Source organism: Muscardinus avellanarius, assembly GCF_963383645.1.
Source record: "Muscardinus avellanarius genome assembly, chromosome: 6".
NCBI classification, from domain to species: Eukaryota; Metazoa; Chordata; class Mammalia; order Rodentia; family Gliridae; genus Muscardinus; species Muscardinus avellanarius.
The window spans coordinates 93,202,273-93,219,530 of record NC_137791.1 but is presented as its reverse complement, the minus strand read 5'-3'; positions in this window follow the sequence as shown (position 1 = coordinate 93,219,530).

Genomic DNA, 17,258 nt, shown 5'->3' with positions numbered 1-17,258 from the left:
CTTAGATAGTAGTGAGACTCATCAATCTAGTGAGATTCTGCTTCCAAATAAAAATTTTAAAAATCAGGTTGGGGGTGTATGTCAGAGATAGAATGCTCCTGGGTTCAATCCCTCCTACAAAAATAATAATAATAATAATAATAATAATAATAATAATAATAATAAATCCATTGTACTGGATTTACCTGGGCAGTCCCTGGTAGGCTGGTAGGGTGTGGCTGAGGGTGATCTGGGAGTGCAGCCTTGGGGATTATATTTGGTTCTCCTCCCCACTCTCTCTTGCTTCTGGCCTCTATGATGTGAGCACAGCCCGTGTGCTCTCCCTCTCCCTGCCTCCTGCTGCTGTGCCCTGAGATCCAAGGTCTCTGGTTCAGACTGAATCTGAAACCATAAGAAAATAAATCTTCTGCTGGGCGTGGTGGTGCACGCTTGTAATCCCAGCATTTGGGAAGCTGAGACCAGAGGATCGTGGTTCACAGCCAGCCTCAGCTACTTAGTGAGGCCCTCCGCAACTTAGTGAGACCTTGTTTCAAAATAAAGAACGAAAAATCGGGCTGGGGGTGTAGCTCAGAGGTAAAACGCCCCTGGGTTCCATCCCCAGACACACACACACACACACACACACACACACACACACACACACACACAAAAGAAAAGAAAATAGTAAGTGGCACCTGGAGGTTGGGAAAAGAGACGTGCTGTATAGAGGAGAGAGACACAACAGAGGAGCCTGGGAGTGGGTTCTTTATGGACTTCGCGACTCTGCCAAGGGCCCGATATATCTGAGCAAGAACAGGATGTGGGAGGAATTTGAAAAAGAGAACAGAGATGCTTCCCCTCCCACCACCCATCCTCACACTAGTCGCTGGCGCTAGGGGAACTGTACTGGCTCCTTCGCAGCAGCCTTGTCTTAGATGAATTGCTGCTTTTTAAAGGAAGAAGAAAGTTGAGATACACAACAGCAAAGTAAACCCTGGGGCATGCGCCAACTTACCAAATTGTGTCCTGGGCTTGAGATGCAGAGAAACTATGTCATTACGAGATCATAATGCATGTAAGTTGGCACAAAGAAATGAGATGCGTAACGCCAATTGCTGGGAGCAGTGAGATAAGACAGATTTGCTGGAGCCAAATGGATTGTGTGGAGCAAGCAAGGTGGAGGCTTGAGTTTTCCGATGAGAAGACACTGCTGAACTAAATCCAAGCATTGCAGAGAGTCGATCTCACTCTCCAAAGCAAAGAAACTGACAGCTCTGCCAAGCTGTGACGGGCAGGATCTGAAGGTGTGTCCAAGAATTTTCTAGAAAGACTGCCAAGTATCCCACCCTAACCATTTAGTCAGTATTTAGTCAGTGGTGGCATTCTACCTCTGAGCTACACCCCCAGCCCTATTTCTTATTCTTTATTTTGAAACAGGGTCTCACTAAGTAGCTGAGGGCTTCACTAAGTAGCTGAAACTGGCCGCGAACCTGCGATCCTCCTGTCTCAGCCTCCCAAGTACTGTGAGTACAAGCGTGCACCACCACGCCTGGCTCAGTCAGTCTTCTTAAGCAGGATGAAGAGGATCTGTTTTCCCCAATGGCTCCATGGACACATGGACTTACCCTCTGCGTTCTTTGCCACATGAAGATACAAGAATACGGTAGCCATCTGCAAACCAGGAAGCAGGCCCTCACCACACACCAAATCTGCCGTTACCTTGATTTTGGAAGACTCGGCCTTCAGAACAGTTAAGCTACTTGGTCTGTGGTAATTTGGTACAGCAGCCCAAATTTACTAAGACTTGTTTCAGTTAGCCTTTTCATTGCTGTTATCAAAATATCTGACAAGAACAATTTAGAAGAAGAGGTGGCGCACGCTTGTAATCCCCGCGCTTGTGAGGCAGAGACAGGTGGATCGCGCAGGTTCAAAGCCAGCCGCACGCTGGCTTAGGAGACCCTGTTTCCAAATAAAAAATGTAAAAATAGGTCTGGGAGTGTAGCCCGGAGGTAGAAGGGCTTCCAGGAACCCCAGGAACACTAAAAAGAAGAAGAAGGCGGAGGAGGAGGAGGAGGAGGAGGAGGAGGAGGAGAAGGAGGAGGAGGAACACTGATTTGGGCTTACAGTGCTGGAGGTTCATTCAGTCCATGCCCAGGTGGCATTGAGGAAGAATCCATGGCAACAGGGTGGACAGAGGAAAAAAGTTGTCCTCAGCTCATGGCAGCCTGAGAGAGTGAGAGGAGGGGACCAGAGACAAATGCAGCCCCCAAGGCCACACCCTCAATAATCTACCTCATCCCCCATTACCCCCATAAACCTTGCTGCATTTGGGGGATCATACTTTCAATATATAAGCTTTTCTGGGGAATGTTCCATACCAAACCCTAACATCCCCTTCTTCATTACCAATAAAGCCTTTAATTTACTGAAAATATCCGTTTCCCTTAAAAATAAGACTTTTAGCCAGACACAGTGGCACACACTTGTAATCCCAGTACTTGAGAGGCTGAGACAGGAGGATCACAGGTTCAAAGTCAGTCTCGGCAATTTAGTGAGGCCCTGTTTCAAAATCGGAGCCGGGCGTGGTGGCGCACGCTTGTAATCCCAGCATTCAGGAGGCTGAGACCAGAAGATTTCGGTTAGCAGACAGCCTCAGCTACTCAGTGAGGCCCTCCGTAACTTATTGAGACCCGGTTTCAAAATAAAGAATAAAAAACAGGGCAGAGGGTGTAGCTTGGAGGTAGAAAGACCTTGGGTTCAATCCCCAGACCCGCAAAAAAATAAAAAATAAAAAATAACCCGGGCATGGTGGCACATGCTTGTAATCTCAGCATTTGGGAGGCTTAGACAGGAGGATCATGGTTCACGGACATCCTTGGCTACTTAGTGAGGCCCTCTGTGACTCAGTAAGACCCTGTTTCAAAATAAAGAATAAAAATAGAGCTGGGGGTGTAGCTCAGAGGTAGAATGCCCCTGGGTTCCACCCCCAGTACAACAACAAAAAAAATAAACAAACAAATAAATAACTAAAACCAGGCACGGTGATGCACGCTTGTAGTTCCTGTGCTTGGGAAGCTGAGGCAGGAGGACTGAAGGTTTGCAGCCAGCCTCAGCTACTTAATGTGACCCTCAGCAACTTGGGGAAACCCTATTTCAAAATAAAAAATAAAATGGGCTGGGGATGTGGTTCAGAGGTAGAATATTCCTAAATTCAATCCTCAGCAGCATAAATAGATAGATGATAGATGATAGATAAATAGATGATAGATAGATAGGTAGGTAGATAGATAGATAGATAGATAGATAGATAGATAGATAGATAGATGGATGGATGATAGGGCTGAGGGTGTAGTTCAGAGGCAGAATGTCCCTGGGTCTGATCCAATCCCTAGTACCAAAAAATAAAAAATGAAAAAAGAGTGAGATTCCTGCAGGGGGCAGGCAATGGTACTGGGGGATTGGTATGAATAGAAAAAAAATTTTTTTTTAAGAAAAGGGCCCTGCAAGCTGGGTGTGGTGGCGCACACTTGTAATCCCAGCATTTGGGAAGCTGAGACAGGAGGATCATGGTTCGCGGACAGCCTCAGCTACTTAGTGAGACCCTCTGCAATTCAGTGAGATCCTGTTTCAAAATAAAATCCCAGCATTCAGGAGACAGGGCAGGGAGTGTAGCTCAGAGGTCAAATGCCTCTGGGTTCCATCTCTAGACCTGCCAAAAAAAAAAAAAAAGAGAGAGAGCCCTGCACAGACTGCTGCTGAGGATGTGATCTAAAATGAGGGTCTTGTTTAATTAAGCTTCCTGTGCTTCATGTCATGGAGGATAAAAAGGGGGCAGTAGGGGTGGAGTAGAGGGACAAAATAGAATCAGTGCAAAAACATATTGCTAATAGTCATAGGAAACTTGAGTATCGCACAGGGCCAAAACCCATCTGGCACCAGCTAACTCAAGAGAACCATGACAACTCTCCAGCCCTCAGCCCTTCCCCGCCTTGCTGGTGGGACCTCGCTCCAGCCAGACTGCACGCGTCCAGTGGTATGTGCCTGTGCTCTGTGAGTGACTGAGAGGCGAATTCTCTGCTTCCAGTTCTCTGCTTCTCCAGGAAGTGTGAGCAGAGCCCCGGCTGTCCTGCAGGAAGGCTGCCATAGCCCTTACATCTCAAATCCAAACACATTCCCTCTCCAGACTCTGTCCTGGCTTGGGCCTCCACCTGTCTGTACACAGCTGTCCCTTTTAGGACTCAGTAGACCTAACTTCCTTTCCAGGTTCTGTTTTCCAGAGGGAGTGATTGTTGGCTGCTTTCTTCCTCTACGCAAAGGTGCACAAAAATAAATGTTGCATGAAATCTCTGTGTTCTGAAAGTTTTTGACTCAAGAGCCAGGTGATGGAAGCCCAGAGGAGGAGTGTGGTGGCCGCCACATTGGTGACCCTGATGAGCCTCCTGTGTAGCCCCTCCCCCCCCGAATCTCAATGGACCTATCATGTCCTGCTTTAGTCAGTAACCTGAGGCAGAAGGGATGCTGTGCTCCTTGGAGGCTAGGACTTAAGAAGGCTGGGAGCTTCTGCTTTGGTACAGGGGGTGGGGGGAGCCAGCTGCCACATGGGAAGGGAACTACCTGAGATGACCATGCTGCAACAAAGTCCACATTAACGGCTGGGTTTGTCACTCAGTGGTATATTGTTTGCCTAGCATGTGTGAGGCCCTGGGTTCACCCCCAGCACAGTAATAATAATGGTCATTATTTTATATGAATTATTATTTTCTTAAAAATATTTTTGACACAGGGAATTGAACTCAGGAGAGTTCTACCTCTAAGCTACGTCTGTCTCCCCAGCCCTTTTTTATTTTTTTTACTTTGAAACAGGGTCTCACTAAGTTGCTGAAGGCCTAAGTTGCTAAGACTGGCTTTGAACCTCCAGCCTTAGCTACTTGTCTCAGCCTCTCAAGTACTGCGATTATAGGCCCAGTGAATAGCTTTTGGGGAGCTGGGTGTGGCGGCATACACTTATAATTCCAGCATTTGGGAGACTGAGACAGGAGGATCTTGGTTCGCAAACAGCCTCAGCTACTTAGTGAGGCCCTTTGCAACTCAGTGAGACCCTGTTTCAAAATAAAGAATTTAAAAAAATAGGGCTGGAGGTGTATCTCGGAGGTAGAATGCCCTGGGTTCCATCCCCAGTACCGCAAAAAAAAAAAAAAAAAAATTGTTTTGGCAGGAATTTGTTTTGTGTTTTTGTTTTTTTTCCTGTGCCAGGTATTGAACACAGGGCCTCCCGCATGTTAGGCAAGTATTCTACCACTGAGTGACATCCCCAGCCCTAATTTAAAATTTTAGACCCTCTCATTAAGTGATACAGTGGTTTGTTAGTTCTACACTAGATAACCAAAATGAAAAGCTCTGATACTGTCTTATGCTTAGGGTTTGGGAGATATAAAGATTTAGGAGGAAATGTAGTGCTTCTTCACACAAGGGGAAAAGACTGGCTGTTGTTTATTGTCTTCTAACCCAAGCTTAAGAAAATGTCTGATGCAGCAGACTAGCACAGGAACACAGACTTCCTCTCCCTGCTTCCCCCTCCTCCTCCCTTCCCTGTCATTTGTCCTCCACTTCTTCCTGCTCCCATGGGTGCTCCTGTGCTGGGTCCCCTGAAACTCTCCTTCCTTCAACTGTGTACCCAAATCTGTACCTTTGGAAACAATAACTACTTTATAAAGTATCCATGAACCTCCCTAGTCCCAGAGAAGCTCCATCCCATAGCAATTCTAAAGTGGAAAGTTGATTTGGCCAGAACACATTTTGTAACACCATTTCTCATATTGTCTTGAACAAATATATAGATGTCTTAAACAAATATATAAATATATAAATTGACTTACCTTTATACTGGTTTATTTCTTATTTTCTGAAGCAGATAGTAATTTAGCAAGAACAGGAACATAAATAACTGTGCCCATGAAAGGTAGAAAACATGTAGTGACTTCAGTACCTTTGGAAAGATACCCAGGGTTGGTCTAGCTGGATCATATGGTGGATCCATTCCCAGTTTGCTGAGGAATCTCCACACTGATCTCCATAACAGCTGAACTAATTTGCAATCCCACCCACAGTGAAGAAGAGTTCCTATTTCCCCACATCCTCACCAGCATTTATTGTTGTTTGACTTCTTTATGATTGCTATTCTAATTGGGATTAAATGGAATCTCAGTGTATTTTGATTTGCATCTCCCTGATTGCTAATGATGTTGAACATGTTCTCATATATTTATTGACCATTTGTATTTCTTCTTTTGTAAAGTGTCTATTTAGTTCAATTTCTTATTTTCTTGGTTGCATTATTTGTTTTTTTAGTGTTAAGTCTCTTAAATACTTTTTATAGCCTAGATATTTTATAGTAATGCATGCATATCCATGTTTATAGTAACACAATTCACAATAGGCAAATTATGGAACCAACCTAGGTATCCATCAATAGATGGATTACACAATTATTGGATACACACACAATGAAATTCTACTCAACAATAAAAAGAAAAAAAATTATGTCATTTGCAGAAAAATGGGTGGACCCGGAGAAGATTATGTTAAGTAAAATTAGTCACAGAAAGTGAAGGGTCATATATTTTCTCTTACACGCAGAAGCTAAGGAGTAATTGGGATACAGGAGAGAATTTAACTAATGGAGGAAAAACCCCAGTGGAGCAAGGGAGTGAGAGTTAATGAAGGAACCACGCCCATGGATATTATGTACATACATGATAATACCAGCTACAATCCCAATATCATATAAGAAAGGAAGAGAGTCGGGAGGGAGCTGGGGGAAAACTCACCAAGTACTGTGTTCATTGATGTCACTACCATTATTTATTACATTATGATCTGAGACTCAAGACTGCAATGCAAGCCAGGTGTGGTGGCACACATCTGTAATCCCAGAACTTGGGAGGCTAAAACAGAGGATTGCAGGTTTGAAGACAGCCTCAGCAAGTAGTGAGATTCTCATCCACCTAGTGAGATCCTGTTTCAAATAGGATAAAATAGGGCTGAGGTTTAGCTCCAAGCTAAAATGCCCCTAGTTTCAATCTCCAATATGAAGAAGAAGAAGGAGAAAAAAAAGAAGAAACTAATTCACCAATAAAAGTATTTTTTTTAATCATCTACTACTGATTTCAACTCTATTGACCAGTTCTCCCAAAACCAAGCAACCTAATTGCTATGTGTTTTTTTTTTCAAGCTTCCATTTCTTATCAAAACTACTGTAACCTCTTTTGTGTGTGTGGCGGGGGTGTGGTACTGGGGATGGAACCCAGAGGCTTTCTACCTCCGGGCTACATTCCCAGACCTATTTTGTATTTTATTTGGAAACAGGATCTCCCTAAGTTACTGGAAGCCTCACTAAGTAGCTGAGTCTGGCTTTGAACCTGCGCCATCCTCCTGTCTCAGCCTCCCAAGCATGGGAATTAAAAGCATGCATCATCACACCCGGCCTTATTGTAACCTTTTTTATTTTTATTTTTTGGAAGTACTGGTAATTGAACCCAGGGTATTGCTCTACCACTGAGCTACAACCCAGCCCTATTTTATTTCTTACTTTGGAAGTGTCTCACTAAATTTCCAAGGCTGGTCTTGAACCTGTGAGCCTCTAATCATGGCTTCCCAAGTGCTGGAATTACAAGGGTGCACCACCTCGCTTGACCAGTAACAATTTTAAACTTTTTCCTGAGACTGAGGAGAGTTCTCAGGAGATAAGACCTTCTGTTTTTGGTTTTGCTTTTGGTTTTTATGGTACTGGGGATTGAACCCAGGGGTGCTCTACAACTGAGCTCATACCCACAGTTCTGTTTTACTTATCTTAAAAATTCATTCATTCATTTTGGTACTGGAGATTGAAGCCAAGGGCATTCTACCTCAGTCCTACTTTATTTTTTTTTTTAAACAGGGTCTCTCTAAGTTGCTGAGGGCTTTGCTTATTGCTAAGGCTGGCCTCAAACCTGTGATTCCCATCTCAGCCTCCCAAGTACTGTGATTATTATGGGAGTATATCACCACATCCAGCGTTTTTAAATTTTCCAACAGGGTCTCACCAAGTTATTGCATAGTGACCTGGAACCTGCGATCCTCCTGTCTCAGCCTCCCATGTACTGGAGTTACAGATGTACACCAGCACACCTGGCTGAACCTTCCGTTTTAAAACCAACAGAGTCTCGTGCAAACCAGGATAAGTTGACCAGCTACACCTGACGGTCTTGCCACGTCTAATTCACAGGTGCCCCACCCAGGGCATGTTTCAAAGAGTGGAACAGTTGCCCAGTCCTATTTTCACATAAATTGCTTCCTGCACCCTATAAAGTTCAAACAGATGGTCCCCCCAAACATGTTTCACTTTCATTTAAATTTGATAGAGAGGTTTTGGAAAAACATGTGATAATTATACGTTACCATAATGGACCTTGTTTTCACAGTAGCAGCTATAAACCTGCTGGATCTTCTCCAGCGTGGTTCTGCAGGGAAACTGGATAAGGCACGCACATGTTGTCCAAGCCCCAGAGAGTCTACCGTGTTTCATTCCCCAGCAGACAAAGCCCAGTGCTTCACTCATGGCTTAATTCTTAGAGCATTTCTTACTGTTTATTGCTTTGAAACGTACTTCTTCCCCTCCCTCCCCTCTCCCTCTCCCTCTCTCTGTGCATGTGTGAGATACTGAGGATTGAACCCAGGGACATTCTAACTCTGAGCTAGACACTCCCAACCCTTTTTTTTTTTTTGTATTGGCTTCTATTTATTTATTTATTTATTTATTAATTTATTTTTTAAATTGGTGCATTGTAGTCATATATCAATCACATTGGAGTACAAGACTTGAGAGGATATACAAGCACACATCATCCAATTAGCCCTCCTCCAGCCCCCGTCCCATTCCCTCCCCCTCCCTCCATCCCACAATTCTTTGGTGATTTACTTTGATACATTTGTTTATGTACCTCCTGCGTTTTAAAGAGGCTCCGTCCTCCAGTATTACATACCCTCTGATTGGTCACATTAGTTGCTTCACTCTAGGGCCCTTTCTATAGCTCAACCTCTTCCTGTTGCCCTTTTCCTCCTAGTTATTGCTGATTAAGAGAAGCGTCTGATTTATATTTTCTGCGATATTTCTCTGTGCATGCTGCGTTGCAAGTACCGATCCCACTCTTGATGGTCCCAGTAGTGGCCTGGCTACTCAGTGGACTGATCCAGACCTCGCTGGCTCAAGCAGCGGCCTTGCCTCATGGGAGGCCCCAGTTCTGGTCTCGCTGGCCCCTGCACCAGTCTAACCCCTAAGCTGGCTTTGGTCCCGGCCTTGGAGGCTGCAGGAGTGAACTTGCCTCACGCCAGGCTCCGATGCTGGCCATTGGCCCCTGCACCGGCCTAACCCCTTGGCAGGATTCCAATCCTGGCCTCGGAGGCCTCAGCACCGGCCTAGCCTCAAGGCAGGCTCCAATGCCGGCCTCGTTGGCCCCAGCACTGGCCTAACCCCTCGGCAGGTTCCGTTCCCGGGTTAGGAGGCCCAGTACTGGCCTTGCCTCAAGGCAGGCTCCAATCCCGGCCTCAGAGGCCTCAGCACCGGCCTTGCCTCACGGCAGTCTCCAATGCCAGCCTCGCTGGCCCCAGCATCGGCCTCACCCCTCAGCAGGCTCCGATCCCGGCCTTAAGGCCCCAGTACCAGCCTTGCCTCATGGCAGGCTCCAGGGCCGGCCTCGCTGGCCCCAGCACCGGCCTAACCCCTTGGCCGGCTCCGATACTGGCCTCGGAGGTCCCAGCACCGGCCATGCCTCACGGCAGGCTGCAATGCCGGCCTCACTGGCTCCAGCACCAGCCTAACCCCTCAGCAGGCTCTTATCCTGGCCTAGGAGGCCCCAGTATCGGCCTTGCCTTAAGGCAGGCTCCGATGCCGGCCTCACTGGCCCCAGCACCGGCCTAACCCCTCGACAGGATCTTATCCTGGCCTCGGAGGCCCCAGTACCGGCATTGCCTCAAGGCAGGCTCCAATCCTGGCCTCGGAGGCCCCAGCACCAGCCTTGCCTCATGGCAGGCTCCGATGCCGGCCTCGCTGGCCCCAGCACCGGCCTAACCCTTCGGCAGGCTCTTATCCTGGCCTCGGAGGCCCCAGTACCGGCCTTGCCTCAAGGCAGGCTCCGATCCCGGCCTAGGAGGCCCCAGTACCGGCCTTGCCTCAAGGCAGGCTCCAATCCCGGCCTCGGAGGCCTCAGCACCGGCCTTGCCTCACGGCAGGCTCCAATGCCAGCCTCGCTGGCCCCAGCATCGGCCTCACCCCTCGGCTGGCTCCAATCCCGGCCTCGGAGGCCCCAGTACTGGCCTTGCCTCATGGTAGGCTCCGGTGCCGGCCTCGCTGGCCCCAACACCAGTCTAAAGCCTCGGCCGGCTCCGATACTGGCCTCGGAGGTCCCAGTACCGGCCTTGCCTCACGGCAGGCTCCGATGCCGGCCTCACTGGCCCCAGCACCGGCCTAACCCCTAGGCAGGCTCTTATCCTGGCCTAGGAGGCCCCAGTATCGGCCTTGCCTTAAGGCAGGCTCCGATGCCGGCCTCACTGGCCCCAGCACCGGCCTAACCCCTCGACAGGCTCTTATCCTGGCCTCGAGGCCCCAGTACCGGCCTTGCCTCAAGGCAGGCTCCGATGCCGGCCTCACTGGCCCCAGCACCGGCCTAACCCCTAGGCAGGCTCTTATCCTGGCCTCGGAGGCCCCAGTACCGGCCTTGCCTCACAGCAGGCTCCGGAGCCGGCCTCGCTGGCCCCAGCACCGGCCTAACCCCTCGACAGGCTCTTATCCTGGCCTCGGAGGCCCCAGTACCGGCATTGCCTCAAGGCAGGCTCCAATCCCGGCCTCGGAGGCCCCAGCACCAGCCTTGCCTCATGGCAGGCTCCGATGCCGGCCTAGGAGGCCCCAGTACCGGCCTTGCCTCATGGCAGGCTCCAATGCCGGCCTCGCTGGCCCCAGCACTGGCCTAACCCCTCAGCAAGCTCTTATCCCAGCCTCGGGGGCCCCAGCACTGGCCTTGCCTCACGGCAGGCTACGATGCCAGCCTCGCTGGCCCCAGCACTGGCCTAACCCTCGGCAGGGTCTTATCCCGGCCTCGGAAGCCCCAGTACCGGCCTTGCCTCATGGCAGGCTCCAATGCCGGCCTCGCTGGTCCCAGCACCGGCCTAACCCTCAAGCTCTTATCCCAGCCTCGGAAGCCCCAGTACCGGCCTTGCCTCATGGCAGGCTCCGATGCCGGCCTCACTGGCCCCAGCACTGGCCTAACCCCTCGGCAGGCTATTATCCTGGCCTCGGAGGCCCCAGGACCGGCCTTGCCTCATGGCAGGCTCCAATGCCAGCCTCGCTGGCCCCAGCATCGGACTAACCTCTTGGCAGGTTCCAATCCCGGCCACGGAGGCCTCAGTAGTGGCCTTGCCTCACAGCAAGCTCCGATGTCGGCCACTGGCCCTGGCGCCCACCTAACCCCTCAGCAGGTTCCGATCACTGTCTCTGTGGTTATTATTTCAAAGGTTCCAGGTGTAATGTATCAGATCTCTGCCTCCCCTGAGTATTGGCCACTGGCATTGCCACTGCCTCCACCGTTTCAAATCCTCCCCAGGCTCTTTTTCTCTTTATCCACTCTGAATGTTGTCCAGTGTTCCTAAGCATGCATGATGGTAGCATTCGACATTTGGTGTAATTTCTCCAAAAAAATAAAGTTAGTAAGATCCGGTTTCTGCTTCTCCTGAATACAAGTCTCCACCACCATCGCGGAGAACTCTTTCAACACCGCATTTCTCCTTGGTCTCCGCTAAACTCTCTCCTTACAGGTGATGTCTGAGATTCTTAACAATATAGAGAAATAGCAGTCCTCTTTCACGGCGAATTTTTCATAAGTTCCAGTGCATTTAGATAAGTTTTGTCTGCATCTCCAGTGTCCTGGCATCCATAACGGCTTTCTTACCTCCTCTCCGATATTTTTCTTTATCTTTTTCTGTTCTGGGCCCGGTTTCTCCAGGGGTCTGGCGTGCTACTCGCAGTTGGCCCGGGGCCCAGAGTCCCGCGACCCGGGCCCCAGCTGGCGTGCCCTGCGCACGACCCCTGCCCAGAACCCAGCGTCTTACTGGGCCTGGTTTCTCCAGGGGTCTGGCATGCTATGCGCAGTTCGGCCTGGGGCCCAGAGTCCCACGACCGGGCCCCATCTGGCGTGCCCCGCGCGCGACCCCCGCCCAGAACCCAGCGTCTTACTGGGCCCGGTTTCTCCAGGGTTCTGGCGTGCTATGCGCAGTTCGGCCTGGGGCCCAGAGTCCCGCGACCCGGACCCCGGCTGGTCTTGGCTTCTCTTTATTTTTTATTTTGAAACAAGATCTCTCTAGGTTGCTAAGGGTCTCACTAAATCGCTGAGGCTGAACTCAAGCCTGTGATTCTGTCTCAGCCTCCCAAATCCTGTGCACCACCAAGCCCGGCTTGAAATGTACTTCTTTCTGTGCTTTCTTCACTCCCAGTACTGTGAGCTTCTCAAAAGGCAAAGACCAGTGCATTTACACAACACTGATGATGTGCCAGGTGATATCTCTGCTTTTTCAGGATAATTCTCACATAGATTTTATCAGACAGGCCGTTATTACTGTCCTTTTACAGATGAGTAAACTGAGGCACAAAGTGGTTAAGCAACTTGCCAAGCTAGCTAAGTGGCAGAGTTGGAATTTGAAACCAGACAACCTGGCTCCAGAATGTGTTTTAATCACTACATAATTCCGCCTCATCTTTATTTGTTGTGTTCACAGCACCTGGCCCATCTCAGGCGTGAAGTGGGTGCTGAATAAATAAATAATTCCCAGCTGCATAACAGTCATGTTCTAGAACATTCAAGGAGCATTCTAACTTAAAACATTCTGTCGCGTCTTCAAAGCATGCCTTTAAGCATGCACGGGACTATGCATATGCGTCTGACCGGTGCAGTAGAGCAACTGCAATCCCAGCTACTCAGGAGGCTGAGGCAGGAGGATCCCAAGTCTATGGCCAACCTGGGCATCTTCCTGAGGTCCCGTCCCATGGAGAGAGGTAAGTAGTGGGGGTGGGGCAGGGCTGAAGGAAAACACACCAAGACCTGTGTGCATGTTTATTTATATGACTTTGAGCCTCACATGCCTAATTATAATGCACCAATAAAAGTATAAAAATAATAAAATAAATAAAATACAAAGGTCCAGGAATGTAGCTCAGTGATAAAATACTTGTCTAGCAAGTGAGAGGCCACAGGTCTGATCCCCAATGAACAATACACAAAGAGAGACACAGAGAGAGATGATGCCCCTGGATTCTGGGGTCAGAAGCTATGGCACAATTCTCTTAAGATTATTAGCTCCGTTTACTTATTCTGTGTTCAGTTAATGCTATGGATTAAATGCATCTCACAAACATTATGTGTTAGAAACTTAATCCCCAAATTCATATGTTACTTGTATTTGGAGGTAGGACCCTTGGGAGGTGATTGTCATGAGGGCTCCACTCACATGAATGGATTCATCCATTCCTAGATTATAGGATTAATGGGTTGTCCAAGGAGTGGCTGTGTTATCAAAGTGATTGCTCTCTGGCTTCCATGTGATGCCCTCCACCATGTTATAATGTAGCAGAAAGACCTCATAGGATTCCAGGGCCATGCTCTAGCACTGCCTACCCTTCAGAACGATGGGCGTTAAAAACCTTCTATCCTCTGTCAGGTATTTTGTAATCGCAATAGAAAATGGACTAACAAGCTGCATTCAAATGGATAATTCTTAATTCAATAAATCTTTTTTTTTTGTATTGATGGTTAAAACCAGAAGCATTCTTCTTTCATGCTACACCTGTAGCCCTATTTTTTTATTTAATATTTTACTTTATTGCATACATACAAGACAGAAATAAGATAGAAATCTGTTTTTAAAAGATCCGTTAAAATAAGTATGAAATGTACAATCTAAGTGAAAATGATAGTTTCAAACTTTCAGTGGCATATTCTTTTCTTATCAGTTGTACATGTTTTAAAATGTCTCATCTGATAATTAATGATGTCACACACAGCAGAACAGTAGATTCATTTCCCCTAACTTCTGTCTTTCTGACTTGAGTTGGTGTCCAAAGAAGTTGCAGAAGGCACTGGGGTTGGAGCAGAAGCCATGAGCATCCTAGAGCATCCAAGAGCAGATCAGTCCCTCCTTGAATTTGTCCTTTTTCTTATGAACATCTTGACCTCAGAAAAGTCACTCCCACCTTTACCCCCTGCAAAAAAAAAAAATAGTCCCAGTTGAGCTCTCACTATCTGTGACCCCAGTGAATATGTCCCCAGATAAATCAATCAGCTCCACTGACTCTCTTTCACCTCTGGTGGGTGGTGAGAAACTGACAGCCATATTTCGAGGCTTCCTCATCTTCCCTTGTCCTGCTGCAGATCAAGTTTCTGTACTTCTAGATCAGTCTGATAGAAGCATCACCAAACTCAATGACAAACATCCTATTTAGTGGACATTCTCCTCTCTATTGCTGTTATCACTTTAGAAAACACACACACACACACACACACACACGCATGCACGCACACACACACGCATGCACGCACAAACAAGTGCTTTTCTTTTCGTCTTCTGTCTTTTATCCAAGGTATTTAAAGAATCTGTGCTTCAGCGGCACTATGCTTTAAAAACAAACCAGAATTTGCCTAGAAATGGTATTTTCCAGGTAACATGATTAACTTGGACACTCTCTATTGGGGGGGGGAGGAGGGAGGGGGAAGGTCATGAAGCACAATGTAAATGTACACCACTCTCAATAGGTTCCACTTATAAAAAATTTAAGCCGGGCGTGGTGGCGCACGCTTGTAATCCCCGCGCTTGGGAGGCAGAGACAGGAGGATCGCACAGGTTCGAAGCCAGCCGTGCACACTGGCTTAGGAGACCCTGTTTCCAAATAAAAAATGTAAAAAAATAGGTCTGGGAGTGTAGCCCGGAGGTAGAAGGGCTTCCAGGAATCCCAGTACCACCAAAAAAAAAAAAAAAAAAAAAAAAAAAATTAAATTTAATTTAATTTAAAAAATTAAAAAATATAAAATTCCCCCCTCTGGTCAGCTATATGTTTAAAGACCTTTATTTTTCTATTACATAAAAATTTAATTATTCACATTACTCTACCCAAAGGCATAGGCAATAACGAATAGATTGCTGACCTAATTGTAATGGAAACAACTGAGTGCTTAAAATTGCTTATCTCAAGTCGTCTGCTGCTCAGTGTTTTAATAGATGTTCTTAAAAAGCTGGATTTTTAATTTTCATCAAACATTTCTTTCTCTTTAGAGATATCAACATGTTTTCCCTGAAATGTTTCAAATAACAATAGTAATATTTTCTTATCATTGACCATTTTCTCCAGCTTCATATTAGTCTCCAGAAGAAATTAATTGAAATATTTAGACCTAAATATTTTACTAAGTACTTTGCTTAGGGAAAGATCCTGAAATCTTATGTCCAGGACCATAAAAGAAAGTTTTATATGTGTCTAACAATTCTGAACTCTGAACTCATCTTTCTTTACCAGGATGGCAGGGAAATTGGCAAAATCTAGTGACACAGCAGGCAAGAGGTCTAAGGCAAAGACTTAATTTGCTGACAAAGCAGAAGACATAAAAAACCGCAAAGAAAACAAGACAAAAACAAAAACAAGAAAAAAGTACCATTTCCAGGCAAATTCTGGTTTGTAGCCCTATTTTTATTTTTTATTTTGAAACCAGGTCTCCCTAAGTTGCTGACACCAACCTTGAACCTACAATCTTCTTCCTGTCTTGGCCTCCCAAGTAATGGGATTACAGGTGTGCACCATCATGCCAGGCTTCAGTAAGTCATATTACTAAGAATAGAATATCCTGGATATTGAATGTATATAATACCAGGCATTAGAAATACCATATGTTCTCAGATCTTATATAATGCAATCAAGCTTGAAACTAGAATAATCTTGAAAATATCCATTACATGTGATTTTGTAAGAGTTTGAGTCAATCAAGATTTGAGGTAAAACTGGGCGTGGTGGTGCACGCTTATAATCCTAGCATTTGGGAGGCTGAGACCAAAGAATTGAGATTGGTGGACAGCCTCAGCTACTCAGTGAGGCCCTCTGAAACTTAGTGAGACTCTGTTTCAAAATAAAGAATATAAAATAGGGCAGGGGATGTAGCTTGTAGGTCAAATGCCCCTGGATTTCATCACCAGAAACCCCCCCCCCCAAAATAAAGATTTGAGGTAAAAGGAAGGAGTCTTCTCAGATGTGTTTTTGTTAGTATAGAAGGTTTTAGACAATCTTAGAAGAGTTCTATTCAGGAGACCTGATATTTAGTAAATTCATAAGTTTCGGTCTTAACTCCCCCACTTATATATTTAAGTCTCTTAATCTTAGTTCTGTCTGTGCTACCGCATCTTTTGCAGATCTTGAGAAAGCTCGATCGGGGGATCCGCAGTGGCGTAGATCCCCCATGAAGAATGTCTAGCATTTCTGTCTTCAAAAAATTATTTTAGGATTATTTGGATTAATATGTATAATTGAAATTTTATGTATAAACATTATAACTACAACTGATGGGCAGCGGCTTGTGAGAGACTCAGGCTGCAAAGATTTTTTCCCAAGGATAAAGTTATTGGGCCAAATAATAAGTTCAAACTGACCTTAGTTTGAGCCACTGTAAAAGATCAGGTTTGAGTCAGCCTTGTGAAGTGGGACGAAATACACTATGATTGTTTAAATGTCTAGCACCCTTGCCCTAAACTTTTTTTTTTTTTTTTTTTTTTTTTGGGGTTCCTGGAAGCCCTTCTACCTCTGGGCTACACTCCCACGGGCTACACTCCCAGACCTATTTTTTTACTTTTTTATGTGGAAACAGGGTCTCTTAAGCCAGCGAGGCTGGCTCCGAAGAAGCGCGATCCTCCTGTCTCCGCCTCCCAAGTGCGGGGATTAGAAGCGCGCCCCACCACGCCCGGCTACCATTTTTTATTTTTTATTTTTTTTTGTTATTTTTTTTAATTTATTTATTTTTATTGGTGCACTGTATTCATACATCATAGTAGGATACATACTTTTGTAGACATACATGCACACTTTTCCCAGTCAGCCCCCACCCAATCCCCACCCCATTCTCTCCCTATCCCTCCCTCCCATGCTTGGCTTAGTAGTTGACATCTAGTATTATGGCAATTTATCTAAAATTAAAAATGATAATCTCACATAACAGTTTCAT